At 41.9% G+C, this 16,228-nt stretch overlaps 1 protein-coding gene across 4 annotated transcripts in view; it reads right to left on the bottom strand.

Moving 5' to 3' along the window:
- The window catches only part of FAM169A (family with sequence similarity 169 member A), a 77,423-nt gene extending 61,606 nt beyond the window's left edge, over positions 1-15,817 (bottom strand). For 2 of the 4 annotated variants that reach the window (XM_032335961.1, XM_032335964.1), the window contains exon 1: positions 15,712-15,817. The gene's annotated coding sequence lies outside the window, so the exon portion shown is untranslated. Of the gene's footprint in view, positions 1-14,955; positions 15,106-15,284; positions 15,368-15,711 lie in introns of those variants that run through there. The other 2 variants (XM_032335963.1, XM_032335962.1) reach the window with 2 other exon arrangements.
- Positions 15,818-16,228: the final 411 nt, after the last annotated feature.

Here is a 16,228-nt window from a genome sequence, read left to right as displayed (position 1 = left end):
TGACTCACCCACCCAGGTGCCCCTAAAAATCTTTAAAAAAAATTTTTTTTTAGGGACGCCTGGGTGGCTCAGTTGGTTAAGCGGCTGCCTTCGGCTCAGGTCATGATCCCAGCGTCCTGGGATGGAGTCCCACATCGGGCTCCTTGCTTGGCAGGGAGCCTGCTTCTCCCTCTGCCTCTGTCTGCCTATGCTTGCTCTTGCTTCTCTCTCTATGAAAAATAAATAAATAAAATCTTTAAAAAAAAAAAAATTTTTTTTTAAGTAATAAAAATAAAAATTTCATTTGCTAACAGTAATCATAATCTAAAGGATAAAACTTAATGTTTGAAGTCTGTCAAAAACTTAGCCTACAAAAGCACAGTGATTATAATCATACAAAAATAGTATGGCATTCTAGATAAAGAATACAAAATGGATGTAGAAGGAAAAAACTAGAAGTTTTTGGTGATTCTCTTTCTTTTTCATCTACTGTTACTATGATAATTATGGTTCTTAATAGATTTTAACTGCTAATGTCACGTTTTAAGTGCATGTTTTTGGTTCCATTATTGCAAGATAATTCTAATAAATAGGCAAAGTAGGTGATCTGAATAAAGAGCCCAATGATACAGCCCAGAATAAGACAATTTAAAAGCAGTAAACAGTCTCCGACGTCCTGGTTTCTTATCTAATACGCTTCAGGGAAGAGTCATGTGTGGACCCACCCACTAGTCCACAGCAGAGTGAGTCAGATACAAGAGCAGGCCTCCCAAAGCCATTGATCTGTTCTCCATCCTAAAGCTGCCCAACCTTCAATAATTTATATACCACCATTAACATTTTTCCTAGGGTGTTAAATGCCTCTATCACTATTTAACTAATGTATTTCTCAAATCACTTCTGTTAATTTTCTTTATTAAGTAAGCTCTACACCCGAAGTGGAGCTTGAACTCACAACTCCAAGATCAAGAGTCAAATGTTCTACCAACTGAACCAGTCAAGCGCCCCTCAATTCACTTCTTTGAAAATATACACACAGCTCTCTCCATCTTTCCTCCCCTCCTCTTTTTTAATATGGTAAATATGCATACGACATAGCATTTTAACTATTCCTAGATTTATAATTCTGTGGCAGTAAGAATACCCCCACTGTTGTACAACCATCACCACTCTGGTTTCCAGAACTTTTTCACCATCCAAAATAGAAACTCTGTATCCACTAAACAATCACCACTCCAACCCCTCTTCCCTCACCCCCTACTAACCACCATTCTATTCTTCGTCTCTATGAATTTGCCTAATCCAGGAACTTTTTAAGTGGAATCACACAATAGCTGTCCCCTTGTGCATGGCTTATTTCACTTAGCACAGTGGTTTTAAGGTGATCCATGTTGTAGCACGTAGGAGAACCTTAGTTCACTTTTTTTTAAGATTTTATTATTTATTTGATAGAGAGAGACAGCGAGAAAGGGAACAGAAGCAGGGAGTGGGAGAGGGAGAAGCAGGCTTCCCACTGAGGAGGGAGCCCGACTAGGGCTGGATCCCAGGACCCTGGGATCATGACCTGAGTGGAAGGCAGCAGCTTAAGAACTGAGCCACCCAGGCGCCCTCTCAGTTCATTTTTTTTTTTTTTTAAGATTTTATTTATTTGACAGAGAGAGAGAAATCACAAGTAGGCAGAGAGGCAGGCAGAGAGAGAGAGGGGAGGAAGCAGGCTCCCTGCAGAGCAGAGAGCCCCAACTCAATCCCGGGACCCTGGGATCAGGACCTGAGCCGAAGGCAGAGGCTTTAACCCACTGAGCCACCCAGGCGCCCCTCAGTTCACTTTTTAAGAAACATTTTATTCATCCTTAACTATAAAACCACCAATATGATATATTAGATTATACATTTTCCTAATCAGCATTAAAATTTCTATCATCATTTAAATGTTCACCTGAGTACCACTTAGAAAATCTCCTAAATCACCAGTATGTCAGGACATTTTAGAAAACATTTCACCATAGATATAGCAGTGCTTACCATAAGAAAATACTATTATAATTCAAAGGCAAGTACAACATGACTAAATTAAATAAAGTATAAAAACAGAAATTCATTATCTTTCATTCTTAAACCTCTTTAGATGGCTATTTTTTTTAATTTTTATTTATTTATTTGACAGACAGAGATCACAAGTAGGCAGAGAGGCAGGCAGAGAGAGAGAGGAGAAAGCAGGCTCCCTGCAGAGCAGAGAGCCCTATGCGGGGCTCGATTCCAAGACCCTGGGATCATGACCTGAGCTGAAGGCAGAGGCTTTAACCCACTGAGCCACCCAGTGGGTTATATTATTAAATACCTATTTTGTATATAAAATAATTATTATTTTTTAAATTTTTAAATATTAAATTATTAAATAATATATTATTAAATATTCACATACTTACACAAAATGAAATAATTGTTTTCCCACAGTCCAACAATTTAAAAGCTTTGAAATTTGCATAAAGAGCATTACTGAGGAGAGAAACACCACTAAGTAGTTGTGACCCCTGAATTCAGTTTAAAAAACTATAGCATCATAGTTTTTAAAATGAAAAGAATTAGAGGGGCGCGTGGGTGGCTCAGTGGGTTAAGTCTCTGCCTTCGGCTCAGGTCATGATCCCAGGGTCCTGGGATCGAGTCCCGCATTACAAGGGCTCTCTGCTCATTGGGAAGCCTGCTTGCCTCTCCCCCTTTGTCTGCCTCTCTGACGACTTGTGATCTCTCTCTCTGTCAAATAAATAAATAAAAGCTTTAAAAATAAAATAAATAAAAATAAGAAAATATTTCTCAATTCCAAAGCCTCCCCCTCAACATACACTCCTACTAAAATGTTTTTGGGGGCGCCTGGGTGGCTCAGTGGGTTAAAGCCTCTGCCTTCGAGTCCTGGGATCAAGCCCTGAATCGGGCTCTCTGCTCAGCAGGGAGCCTGCTTCCTCCTCTCTCTCTCTCTCTCTCTGCCTCTCTGCCTACTTGTGATCTCTGTCTGTCAAATAAATAAATAAAATCTTTAAAACAAATAAAAAAGTAAAATAAAATGGTTTTGGGTTGTAAGTCTGTCCTTAAATCCATTACTTTTATTACTAGTTGCTCTCAATGCTCAGTTTCATTGGCTAAATGATTACATGATAGCAATTAATTGAAGATGAAAGAATTTAGAAGTTATTACAAATCAGTTAACAATAGCAAGTAACATTTACTGAGAAGTGACCATATACCACACTTTAAAGAGAGAGCCACATTGAAAAGACAATGAGATATTTCTATTAGCCCCAATCTACAGATGAAGAAACAATGTCATACCACTAGTAGGGCTAAAAGAACAGGAATCCAAACAACTGAATATACCTTCCAATATTATCATTTTTACTCGATATGCAAAATCTTACTTGTCATGGTTATATGAAATATTTCATAAAATATTATAATAATTCCCTTGTTATTAAATATTCTATTCACATATTACAAAAGAAAAGAGCAATTGGAATTGGAATTCTATGTATGACCCTAGTTCTTCGGTCAGCTCTGCCACTAGCTAAATCAGTGACCCTGGGCGAGTTACTTACCCTCTTTAAGCTTCTGTATTCTCATTGGTAATGTGATGCAACTGGACAAGATAATCCTAAGGACCTTTTCACCTCTAAATGTTTGTAATTGTTTATAAAAAAATATTGGTTAACTTATGACTGTAAATTACTAGCCTTATGGTGGGTCTACTATAGTTTAAAGGCAAGAGAAAAATGGTTAGGGTCTGATGAGAAACATAGGTTGCTATGATAAATCACTCACTTCTCCCTCTTTTTTGTTGTTTTTAAGCTTCTGTTCTGTGTTACATAACTAAAACTGTCAGATCAAATTTTGTCAAGTACTTTATGCTCTACCCAGGAGATAAACCAAAGGGCTAACTAGATTCTCCATGAATGAGAAAGCTTGGTGTTGCCTTAAGCAAACTAACTCATCAAAAAATTTACACAGAATGGATAATGAAGTGTAAAAAGTGTCCAAATTAATTTATAAATGAAGCAAGTGTTATGCTCATTAATCCTGGCTAAGTTGTATAAAAACACAATACTAATATCTCTTATGTAAGAATTTTAAGATGCCCATCAGCTATTTCACAACCATCTTTTAATAATTCCACCCCTTTTCCCTGAAAAATTATATAACTATTTGAAAGAATAAATGCTCCTAGGAAGAGAATATGAAAAAGAGAAAATAGTTTTATTCTTACTAATTTTTTTTTGCCCTATTTAAGGTTAATTATTAGAAGTTAACTATACTCTTAAAAGGAGGAATGTATTTTATAAATTTGGTTCCTAATTTTTCAAGATTCTTATAGATTATCATCATTTGGAGGCTTTATGGGGGAGAGGAATATAAATAAAAATACAGACATTTTAGAGCTAGAAGAGTTCTTAGAAAAAAAAGTAATTATCTCAACCAATCCAACTCATGATCCTACCTCTCCTGATGTTTCCCCAACACTGAAAAAAGGTTAGGTATCCAGGCAACATATCGGTAATGCTCTCAAGCTTTTCACAAAAAGCCTGTTTCTGAATCTTATTTTGATTCTTCTCTTGATTCTTTCCTTTTCACTTTTCTCCCTAACATCATTTTTTCCCTAACAAACCTAGGCCCTGTACTACATTAGCACAGGGATCTCTTTATCTTTACCCTTTATTCTTGTATCCCTCCTGCCCTACACAAGGCCCTAAATCCTACATTAAATCCTTCTCCATTGCTAGAGCTGAGATTCTGAATATGACAAATTGAAACGAGGGAAAAAGCCACTTCAACTATCAAATCTCAGGTGGGCTCAATGCTGCTCACAAATCCTCTTCTGTCTTCTGAGAAATGAAAACGCTGACTACTTATGGATGAGGACTGCCTGTAAGTTTATGGCTAACGGGGCAGGAAGTTGGAAAGATTTCATATTTGTTGCTTATTTTTATTTTACATAGGAAGCAAAATCATCTTTTCAAGTAATAATCACTGAACCAACAATGGACTATGTGCCTGGTTTTTATCACTAACACACTAAGTGAGGAATTTAATGATCTTCACTTGCCAGCAGAGAAAACTAAGACACAAAGCAGTTGAGAAACTTGTTCAAGGACACACTCTAGTTAAAGTGGCAGAACTAGTATGTGAACCCAGGCCGTCTGGCTCTGATGCCTAACTACTACTCTTTATCACAACTCCAGGTCTAAAAGTAGAGTATTTTAGGAGTCCCAAGATGGTTAAAGACTGCTTACACCTATCAGGAGAAGTCTTTTTTTTTTTTTTTTTTTTAAGATTTATTTATTTATTTGACAGACAGAGGTCACAAGTAGGCAGAGAGGCAGGCAGAGAGAGAGGAGGAAGGCTCCCTGCTGAGCAGAGAGCCTGATGCGGGGCTCCATATCATGACCTGAGCCACCCAGGCGCCCCTATCAGGAGAAGTCTTAACAAATTTTCCTTTTAGGAACATTAATTCTCTCTTCATATTCAGGAAGATGGTCTTAGATCTAAGAAATCCTTCAAACATGAACATGCAGTCTTTCTTGGATGCATCTGACACCAAACTGAGTTTACGTGTCTGCATCCCAACTGCACGGGAGAGAGAATGTGACTTGGGGAGTAGTGGGCTCCATCTTGGAGAGGCAAAACAGGGCTTACTTACATGGCTGAAATTTTCCTCTAGAACATGCCAGCTACTCTAGTACTTCATGACCTGGACTATCGAACACTGTTTATAAACTCACAGAAGCAGTTTCCAAACTCAAGGAAAAAACAAAATAAACAAAAACAAAACAACTATTTAAATGAATATGCCAGGGGCACCTGGGGAGCTCGCTGGATTAAGCCTCTGCCTTCAGCTCGGGTCACGGTCTCAGGGTCCTGGGATCGAGGCCCGAATCGGGCTCTCTGCTCAGCAGGGAGCCTGCTTCCCCCTCTCTCTCTGCCTGTCTCTCTGCCTACTTGTGAAATAAATAAATAAAATACTAATAAATAAATATGCCGTAAAATTTTGTCTTTCCACATCAGAGCAACAACTAAAATCCTTTCACCTGGCTTCTTTGCCCCATAACAGATCTAATTTTATAGTGTTCATCAAAGTTAACAGGAGTTTGGCACAGTAAAACTCAAGGACACAGGCAATTGTTAAGAACAGGAGTCTCAACAATGTGCAAAATGTTGTAGATATCTTCAACATAAAGTATCACAGAAGCTTATCTCATTTCGAACCACAAAGACTGATGCTTTCACTTTGAAAGAAATACATCTAAGAGCCCAAGACAAAAGCAAAAACAAAACAAAACGTGGTGCTTAATTTTAGCATACAATTTATGAACTATTCTACTGAGTCCCAATCATCACAACCACCACCCCACCACCTAATATTTTCACTAGGCAACTAAGAAATGTAACCAAAGGTTGCCACTACGCACAGAGTACAATACCAACTTGGAAAAAGCAGATTCAGAACCACAGACTCCCCACACCTCTTTCCCCTTCAGGCTTCTCCGACTCCGCACTTCAATCCATGGCCCCACACACCTGTCCCTGCAAACCTCTTGCAACCTCAGATGGGTCTGCTCACCCAGATTGAGAAAATTTGTTTTCTTACCTCTCACAGTCAGTAAGCCTAGGAGAGAATGAGGTCAGTGACAGTAGTAGCTTTCCTATCTGACTTCAATACAGATTTACTGAATAAATGAACAAATGAGTTAATGAACAAAAGTTTGTAAAAACAAATCACAATGGTGCTAGGAGGAGGAACCGCCACAGATGAGACAGGTAAGGTTCTGCTGCTGGATGAAAAGCAATATATGGAGCTTCAACGGGTAGAGAAAGCACAGAAAACCCTCTGAAAAGATGGGAACACACTAAGTGGAAGCCAGGAAGCATGCTGAAAATTGCAAGCAGTTGGATTTACCAGAAGACTTAAGATGTATTAGGATTAGTAGAAGGAACACATGGAAAATCAACTGAGGACAGAACATAAAAGGCAAAGAACACCAGACTAAAGCATTGGACTTTATTTGGGACACAGGAGGCAATTTAAGGGATCTTGAGCAGGAAAGAGACATTCAAGGCTATACTTTTAGACAATCTATCCCACAGCTGTACATGGATTTATAGGTAGAACTTAAGGGGGACAAGTTGAGGAACTCTGATTAAGTATATTGTGTGTATTTCTTTTTAACATACTTATCACCTATTAATGTGACTTCTTTTTCTTCATCTGTCTATACTACCAGACTCAGAACTTCAGGGAAGCATAATCCATTTGGGTCAAATTACCTGATGTGCCTTGCTTGTAACTAATAACTTAATGTGTCTTGGGGCGCCTGGGTGGCTCAGTTGGTTAAGCAACTGCCTTTGGCTCAGGTCATGATCCCAGACTTCCGGGATCGAGTCCCTCTTCGGGCTCCCAGCTCCGTCGACGAGTCTGCTTCTCCCTCTGACTTTCTCCCCTCTCATGCTCTCTCTCACTCTCTCTCAAATAAATAAATAAAATCTTAAAAAAAAAAAAAAGCTTATGTGTCTATACTTGATTACTTGAAGAAAAAAGATGGGGAAAAAAGGTCTTAATTATAAAGGGGTAGTATCATCAAAAATTCATTTATAATTATTTTTTAAAACTCAAATGTGTTTTCCAATGATGATGACAGCACAATCATTTCTGGCTTGTTTGCCTTGTACCAGGCATGATGCACTACACATTATCTCACTGATGCCTCCAAATGACTCTACGAGGCTGGTATTCTTAACACAGTTTCCCAATGAGGAGCCTCAGGTGTGGGGAGGTTGAGTAAGTTGCCCAAAATCACACAGCTAGTAAGCAGCAATCAAGCTCTAAACTTAGGCAATCTGTCTCCAAAGGATTTAACCTGGTGCCCAGACTCCCAGGTCAAGACAAAAGGCCAGTATAAGCCAGGATATTTCTGATCACACAAATACCATAGACTACATCAAACATATTGTTTAGTCACTCCTCAGGAGTTAAGATTTTTTTAAATCTTGCAATATTCTGTCCTCAAACTTTAATGCCTGTTCCAATAACTATGATCCACTGTCTTGAGAATTTTTAAATGGTTATTACACAACACAAAGCCAACTTCTTTTTTAAGAGATTCTCTGCTTTATTCATAATCAAGAAAATGTAAATTGGGACCACAATTAAATACCATTTTGCACCCACTAGATGAGCAAAAATTAAGAAATCTATCAAGTGGGGCGCCTGGGTGGCTCAGTGGGTTAAGCGGCTGCCTTCGGCTCAGGTCATGATCTCAGGGTCCTGGGATCGAGTCCCACATTGGGCTCTCTGCTCAGCGGGGAGCCTGCTTCCCTCTCTCTCTCTGCCTGCCTCTCTGCCTACTTGTGATCTCTCTCCATCAAATAAATAAATAAAATCTTTAAAAAAAAAAAAAAAGAAATCTATCAAGTGTTGGAGAGGTGGTAAATCAACAGGACCACTTAGACACGCTGGTAAGAATGTAAATAGATTCAAACACTTGGGAAATAACAATGGTTTCGTGTATTATGTTGCTCATGTACACAACTAGACATATTCTAGGTGCATGCATGAAAATATTCTGAGCAACACTCTGCAGTATCAAAACCTGAGAGTAATATTTCAGGCTGGTGGGTAACTCATGCAGTCAGTGCCGCCACACCTCACAATGGGCACATGGAAGAAATGAGGAGTAAAAACTTCAGGCCTCAGAGAATATAAATGCTATGAAATAGCTTCTAAAAATTCCAAAAATGAGGGGCGCCTGGGTGGCTCAGTGGGTAAAGCCTCTGCCTTCGGCTCAGGTCATGGTCTCAGGGTCCTGGGATCGAGCCCTGCATTGGGCTCTCTGTCCAGTGGGGAGCCTGCTTCCCCCTCTCTCTGCCTGTCTCTCTGCCTGCTTGTGATCTCTCTCTCTCTCTGTCAAATAAATAAATAAAATATTAAATTAATAAATAAATAAAAATTTAAAAATAAGAAACAAAGCCAACTGTTTTAAAGTTAAAATATAAAAGGGGGAAACATAAAAACTCATGAAAGTAAAATGCCTATCAAATATTCTTTAATTACAACAAAACAGAGCTAAAGAAAAAATGAAATTCACTAGTTACATTGTAGTTTTAAAATTATTCATTGCTGAAGGACAGAGACAAAATAAGACCTTGAGCTTTAGACAACAGTAGATTCAACATGAACCACGAGCAAGTTTTTCTTTTTTTAAGTTTGTTTTTTTTTTAAGATTTATTAATTTATTTGAGAGGGAGAGAGTGTGTGTCAGTAAAAGAGAGCAGAAGCCAGGGAGAGAGGCAGAGGGAGAAGCAGACTTCCCGCTGAGCAGAGAGCCTGATGCCGGCTTGATCCCCGCACCCTGGGATCATGACCTGAGCTGAAGGTAGATGCTTAACTTACTGAACCACCCAGGCACCCCAAGAGCAACTTTTTCTAAAGTGAAAGCAAAATAACCGTAAAACAGAGCCTCTTTATTACAGTTGTGACTGTCTAGATCCAGAGATGGAAAAGTTTCCCTGCACTCTTCATGGGTCAGACAGCGACAGTCTTTGATTCCATTCGGATTATCACATTTTAAGAAAAATCACACTGAAACACTGGAGTGCCTCCAATGGAAAACAGCCAGGATGGCAAAGGATCTAGATACCATGGTAAAATAGATGAGAAACAGGAATTGGGAGAAATTAGTAAAGGAAAGTCTTGGGGAAGAGAGGCAAGAAAATGTTGCCCTTCAAATATGTGAAGAGTCAATACGCAGATGAAAACGTATAAAGTTCTTCTGCATGTATCTCTAGGGTAAAAAAGAAGGAGCCATTTCAAAATAAATGCTACCCACAAATGAATTACACCCAACTAGCCAACTAGCTAATCAAAGACTACTGTTAGTTACAGCTGGTATACTCAACCTCAGGACAGGAGAAACCTCTCCCCACCCCTCTGTTAAGTGCATGCACAAGAATGTCTGTCCCTTGTCTCCATCCAAGCCAGTGTCAGAGTTATAGAAAGGACAGCCAAGAGAGCACAGACCCCAACTGAGCGGTCATTTGTACATCGAACTATAAAACTATATGAATCATTTTATAAAAACTATGCTCTTTTTTTGACCATTCTGAGAAGCAGCTCAGATACAAAAAGTATCTGACAAAATTTATTCAGAATCACTTCAATTTCTTTTTTATAGCTTAAAAAACATTATCAATAAACCTCCCCAGACTTAAAATTAATTTCAAGTACTTTTAGATATACATTATATCCCAAAGCCAAATATCGAGACTTCAAACGTGCTTGCTTTTTGCTAAATTTAGCTGTATTTTTCATTTGAGCACAAATAATAGAAAACAGGACCAGATTTAAAATTAGAAGATAGGTTCTGGGGCACCTGGCTGGCTCAGTAAAAGAACAGGCAATTCTTGATCTCAGGATCATGAGTTCAAGCCCCACTTTGGGTGTAGTGATTACTAAAAAAATAAATAAACTTAAAAAAACAAGACAGCTTCTTAGTCTAGAATCCACAAAAGCTACAAAGGGTTTAAAGGGTTTATACTTTATGCAGTGCCAAAGCTCTGACCAGTGGCAGATCGCAATTAATTTTAAAGGTAAAAAAGTAAATTGTTGCTTCGAAATATACGTCAACAAAGTACTGTGTTATACACAGGGTGGGTATGAGAAGATAGCAAAAGGGAGAAAAAAATGAGGAACCCTGAACTTGGTACTGAAAACTATCCTAATTTCCTTGATGATAATAATACTAATAGCTCACCTTTAGAGACATGATCACACTTATTTCTGCCTACACTTTAAGACAGGCTCTGTTATAACTACTCTTTTGCAGATGAGGAACCTGAGGCCCAGAGAGATTAAGTATCTTTTAAAAAGGTGGCTAGAAACACCAAAGCCAGGTTTCAAACCCTTGAATTCTGATTATACTGCCTCTGAATAACAGCTACTGTTAAGTGAAGAATAAGAGTAAGTTCATCAGGTATTAATAACTTGAAAGCACTGGTATTTATGTGTAAAAGATTTTACACTATAAAATTATTTAATAATAGTCTTTCTTTACCAATCATTGTATAACAAAATGTCAAGCTCTCTGACCTTTTCAACACTCCTATTCATTCCTCAATTGGCTCCTCCCCTCATCATGACACTGAGAGCACTTTTTTCTTTTAAAAATTTTATTTACTTTTTGGGCACCTGGGTGGCTCGGTCATTGGGCATCTGCCTTTGGCTTGGGTCATGATCCTAGGGTACTGGGATCGAGCCCTGAGTCAGGCTCCCTGCTGAGCGGGAAGCCTGCTTCTCCTTCTCTCACTCCCCCCACTTGTGTTCCTCTCTCACCGTGTCTCACTCTGTCAAATAAATAAATAAAATCTTAAAAAAAAAAAAAAAGATTTTATTTATAATTTGACAGAGCGAGAGACAGTGAGAGCAGAACACAAGCAGAGTACTGGGAGGAGGAGAAGCAGGCTTCCCGCCCAGCAAGGAGCCTGATGAGGGGGGCTCGATTCCAGGACCCTGGGATAATGACCCAAGCCGAAGGCAGACACTTAACTGAGCCACCCAGGTGCCCTGACAATACTCCTCGTAAGGCTTCCAGTACCTCAACACCCAGATTTAGTGGATTATTTTCACCCCCACCCTTCCTGACCTTGTGACAGACCAAAGCCAACCAACGATCTGATGCATCAATATTCCTCTCCTTCCCCGGACACGCACTCTCTCAGTTCTACTTCTTAGTTCCTTCCCTCTTCAGTTTCTTTCAGCAAATAAACCCTCTCCACTGCACAACCCATAGTTGCAAAACTCTGTACATATTTAAATGTTAAAGACTTTTAACATTTTAATCCACAATACTTAACTATAAACTCCATGAAAGTGAGGTCTATTTGTTTTTGTGTTCCTTTAACTATAAAATAGACACTCGGTGTTTACTGAATAAAATGAAAGCTACCTCTGGTGGAGCGTAAAACTAACATTCACTGGAGCAGGTAGTACCTGAAAATGATACATATTTTTAAAAATATGTGATAAATCATAAACTTTCTAGACAAAGAATAGGTGGAGCTAAACGAGTAATTCCCCCCCACAGAGTAGATAACCCTTAAGGTCTCACATACCAGCTCTGAAACTGAATGACTAATTATTTTAGGATGTCCTTAGTAAATTATCAGCTTTTCCCTAATTGTTTTTAAGCCATGACACCTTTTTCTTAATAAATTCAACTTTGAGTAACTTTGCTGTCGTAGTTGCTGGAAAGAATTGTGAAATATACTACTACCCATGAAGCATACTAAATTTAGAACTTTTAACTGCAGGGTTAAATATACAATGAATCAAAAGGCTAAGATGTATGAAGAGAAAATCATCTTGAACACAGTAATCACACAATTCCTTTTACATGTTATAATCACAAAATCTTTTTTTTTTTAAAGATTTTATTTATTTATTTGACAGAGAGAAATCACAAGTAGATGGAGAGGCAGGCAGAGAGAGAGAGAGGGAAGCAGGCTCTCCGCTGAGCAGAGAGCCCGATTCGGGACTCGATCCCAGGACTCTGAGATCATGACCTGAGCCGAAGGCAGCGGCTTAACCCACTGAGCCACCCAGGTGCCCCTATAATCACAAAATCTTAGAAATGGGAAGAAACATGAAGGTTTTGTTTCAATTCCTGTTCAACCAACAATCCTTTCTACAGAATCCTTCATAAGTTATTTTTGGAACCTGTGCCTGAATACTCAATCCTCTTATATTCTAATTACCTTTAAAAAGCACATCTCTGCATTTTTAGGCACGTAACTGAACATAACACACTTAAGGTTTTAAAAGGGTTAGACTGGGTGCTAGTAGGTTAAGTGGCAGATTCTTGATTTTTGGCTCAGGTCAGGAACTCAGGATGGTGAGATGAGCCCTTCCTCCAGCACCCCACTCAGCAGGGACTCAGGTTGAGACCATCTGCCCTCTCACTCTGACCCTCCCCCTCAACCCCACAAAGTAAAAGTTCCCTAAAACAAGACTCATCTATGTCTAAGGTCCTTTTTACCTCCATAATTCTTCTCCTAGGGGGGCCAGCCAGCACCTGGTGTGGCTCAGTAAGGCTAAACATCTGCCTTTGGATCAAGTTAGGATCCCAGGGTCCTGGGATGGAGTCCCTCTCTGGAGTCCCTGCTCAGTGGGGAGTCTGCTTCTCCCTCTGCCCCTCCCCATGCTCATGCTTGCTCCCTCTCTCTCAACCCACCCCCCACTCTCTTTAAAATCTTTTTAAAAAGGGGGGGGCAGTGGGAGCTAATCACAGATTTTTTTTTCCTTTTTAATCTCTCAAACATTGGTAAATTGATGCTCAAAAATCTCAAACCACATTAATCCAAGTTGGAGTTAATAAAATACAACAGTACCGATTCAGTGAACCTCTGTAATCCATGTATTAACAGAATCAATGCAAAGGTGTGGGAACTGTGTATGGCTCAAATATGAAGTTTCTGGGAGGATCAATCACGTTCCCCGGAACCTAAGACGTATCCAATCAAGGCACCTATAACCCCCTAGCAGACAATCTGTGCTTGCTTAAGTTCCCTAAAACAAGACTCATCTCTCCATGTCCAAGGTACCTTTCACCTCCATAATTCTCCTCCTGGAACATGTCATTAATGAAAGGCACATTTCTGCTAGGAATGGCACATGAAAAGAAATTACTTGTTTGTCACAAGAATTACTGGAAGAGTCTTCAACTATTCGGAAAAAAAAAGTTAAGAGTGGGGGCGCCTGGGTGGCTCAGAGGGTTAAGCCTCTGCCTTCGGCTCAGGTCATGATCTCAGGGTCCTGGGATCAAGCCCCGCATCAGGCTCTCTGCTCAGCGGTGAGCCTGCTTCCCAACCCTCTCTCTCTGCCTGCCTCTCTGCCTACTTGTGATCTCTGTCTGTCAAATAAATAAAATCTTTAAAAAAAAAAAAAAAGTTAAGAGTGATTTCCTAAGAAGGGTAACAAAATTTTACTCTCAAAAGCTTATTATAAAATACCTTGTTTTATCCAAATAAGAGTTAAGCCCTCTGTTTGGCATATATTGTACCTTTATTAGAAAATACCACTTGTAATGATTCCAATACTCTTTTGGACTAATTTCAGGTCAGACTAATATGAGAACTTAAATCCACAGGTAAAGCATCTTGGGTTATCAAAATCACTCATGCAGCAAGCTAATATTGCTACTCATAATCTATTTCTAAGTTCCCTAAACCAATCATCATCATAAATTCAAAGAGAAGAAGTGACTATGACACCTAGAAGCTTTCACTGAAAGACTCCCGTTTTATCTTTGTTTGTATTAGAAGTCTTATCACAAATGGTCATTTCCCAGGCTCCTCTCACTATTTCACTCCCTGTCCTCCTCCTCCTCCCCACAACATGAAAACTTAGCCAGGTCCATACTGACAGTAAAACCTCTCCTCCGGACGGAGAAAAACAAGCTATCCAGTCTGCAAACAAAGCCAGTACACCTTAGGTGCTATCAATCCATCAACGTAAGCAGATGATACACGACACATCAGCCCGGATCCAGTCTGGTGAATTCCCTCCAAGGCCCAAACGTGTGTATTATGCAACAGCCACCATGCCAGATTTTAATCCCTGTGATGCAGTGATAAAATACAAATGGCTCAAGTATAATCCACTAGCTACTTAGGTACATTCGTGAGAAGATAAATCAAAACCCAATTACCAATTTCTCAGGAACCTTGAAAATGACAAATTGTGTGACAGTTCTGAATCACAACTTCTCCTTCTGGTAGTCTTCCAGTAACCTGTTCCGCCAGCCCCAAACCCCTCAAAAATCCTCACAAGGGAGCATTTTCACTGACGTTTCGAAATAATCTCTCAAAGAGGGAAGGGGGCCTGCATCAGGTGGTTATCTTGGAATCTACCCTAATAATCTAAAATAATTTTAAGATACCCACACGAATCTCCAGGAGACGAAAATGGAGTAAGAGGTCTCATCATTTCTCCCAAAGGACAATAATGGGAGTAAATGTAATCCAGGTCCCTGAAGAATAAACAACCCAGGGCACTGTGCTTCACCCATCGGTCTCCTGGGGCACAGGCCTCGAAAAACTGCACAATGGGCCGCTAAGAATTAGAACTAAATTGCAACGACCAGCATTCTAGAAGAGAACCTATACGGTATCTATTCCTAGAGAGGCTGAAGGTAAGGGAGGTGGTCAGAGCATCTCTGGAGGCCACCTGCGTGGCTGAACCCGAGTCTAAACGCCTCGGCGCGCCGCCTCACCAGGTCCGCTTTTCACCCAGCCAGGGCCACCGGCGAGCGCAGACAGGCTCCAGGTGGGGCGCAGTGGGAGGGGAGGGGGCTCGGCACGCAGCAGCTGGGGAGCCGAACGCGATCCGAGGCCAGCCAGGGAAGAAGGCGGCATTCCCTCACACAAAATGGTGGCGCTGACGACGAGGCCGGCGCACCTGGGGGCGCGCCCCACGCCCCTCGGGAGATCCGGCCAGCCGCCGGCAGCTGGACGCGCGCCCCGGGCCCGGGAGGCCGGCGTGGGCCTGCGCCTCGGCCGAGTCCTCAGGGCGGCCCGCGGCCGGCGGCTCCCGTCGCCGCCCGCGGGGGCGCGGGTCCGGAGTCGGCGGGGCGCGGGGTCGGGCGCGGCAGCCTCGGCCTCAGCCCGAGGCCCCCGGCCCGGGACAGGCTGCGCACTCACCTCAGACGCGCCTCCGGAGCTACCAGAGCCAGGGAAAGGAGGCGGAGCCGCGGGAATGAATGGAGCCGGCGGCTGCTCGCTGGCGACCCCCGGCCGGTCCCGGGCCGCGCCGCTCCCGGCTGCCAGGGCGGGTGCGGCCGCCTCCCCCTCGCCCGGGACGCCTGGCTCCTCGTTGGCGGGTCGGCCGCAGCCCACCGTGCCCTCCGCCGGCGTGACGCACTCGCGCCGCAGCGCCTCCAGCCTTTGCAGCCGCGCTGCGCCCGCGCCCACCGCGAATCCCCCCGCCCGCGCCGCGCGGCCCCTCCTCGGCGCCGGGGACGCCGCCCTGCTTCCCTCCCGGCCCGGGCTTCAGGCGGCGCCGGGCAGGTGCGGGCTCGGACAGCAGGGCGGGGTGGGGGGCGCCGCACTGCCCCCGCCTCGCCCCCGGAGCCCGCTCTCTGCCCGGGCAGCCGTCACTAGGCAGAGCGCGACGCCCCACCTCAGGGCTGTGGCCCGGTATTAAGGAGTGACCTTGGCT

Source organism: Mustela erminea, chromosome 3 (genome assembly GCF_009829155.1).
Source record: "Mustela erminea isolate mMusErm1 chromosome 3, mMusErm1.Pri, whole genome shotgun sequence".
Lineage (NCBI taxonomy): Eukaryota > Metazoa > Chordata > Mammalia > Carnivora > Mustelidae > Mustela > Mustela erminea.
This window is presented reverse-complemented; position numbering and strand designations above follow the sequence as displayed.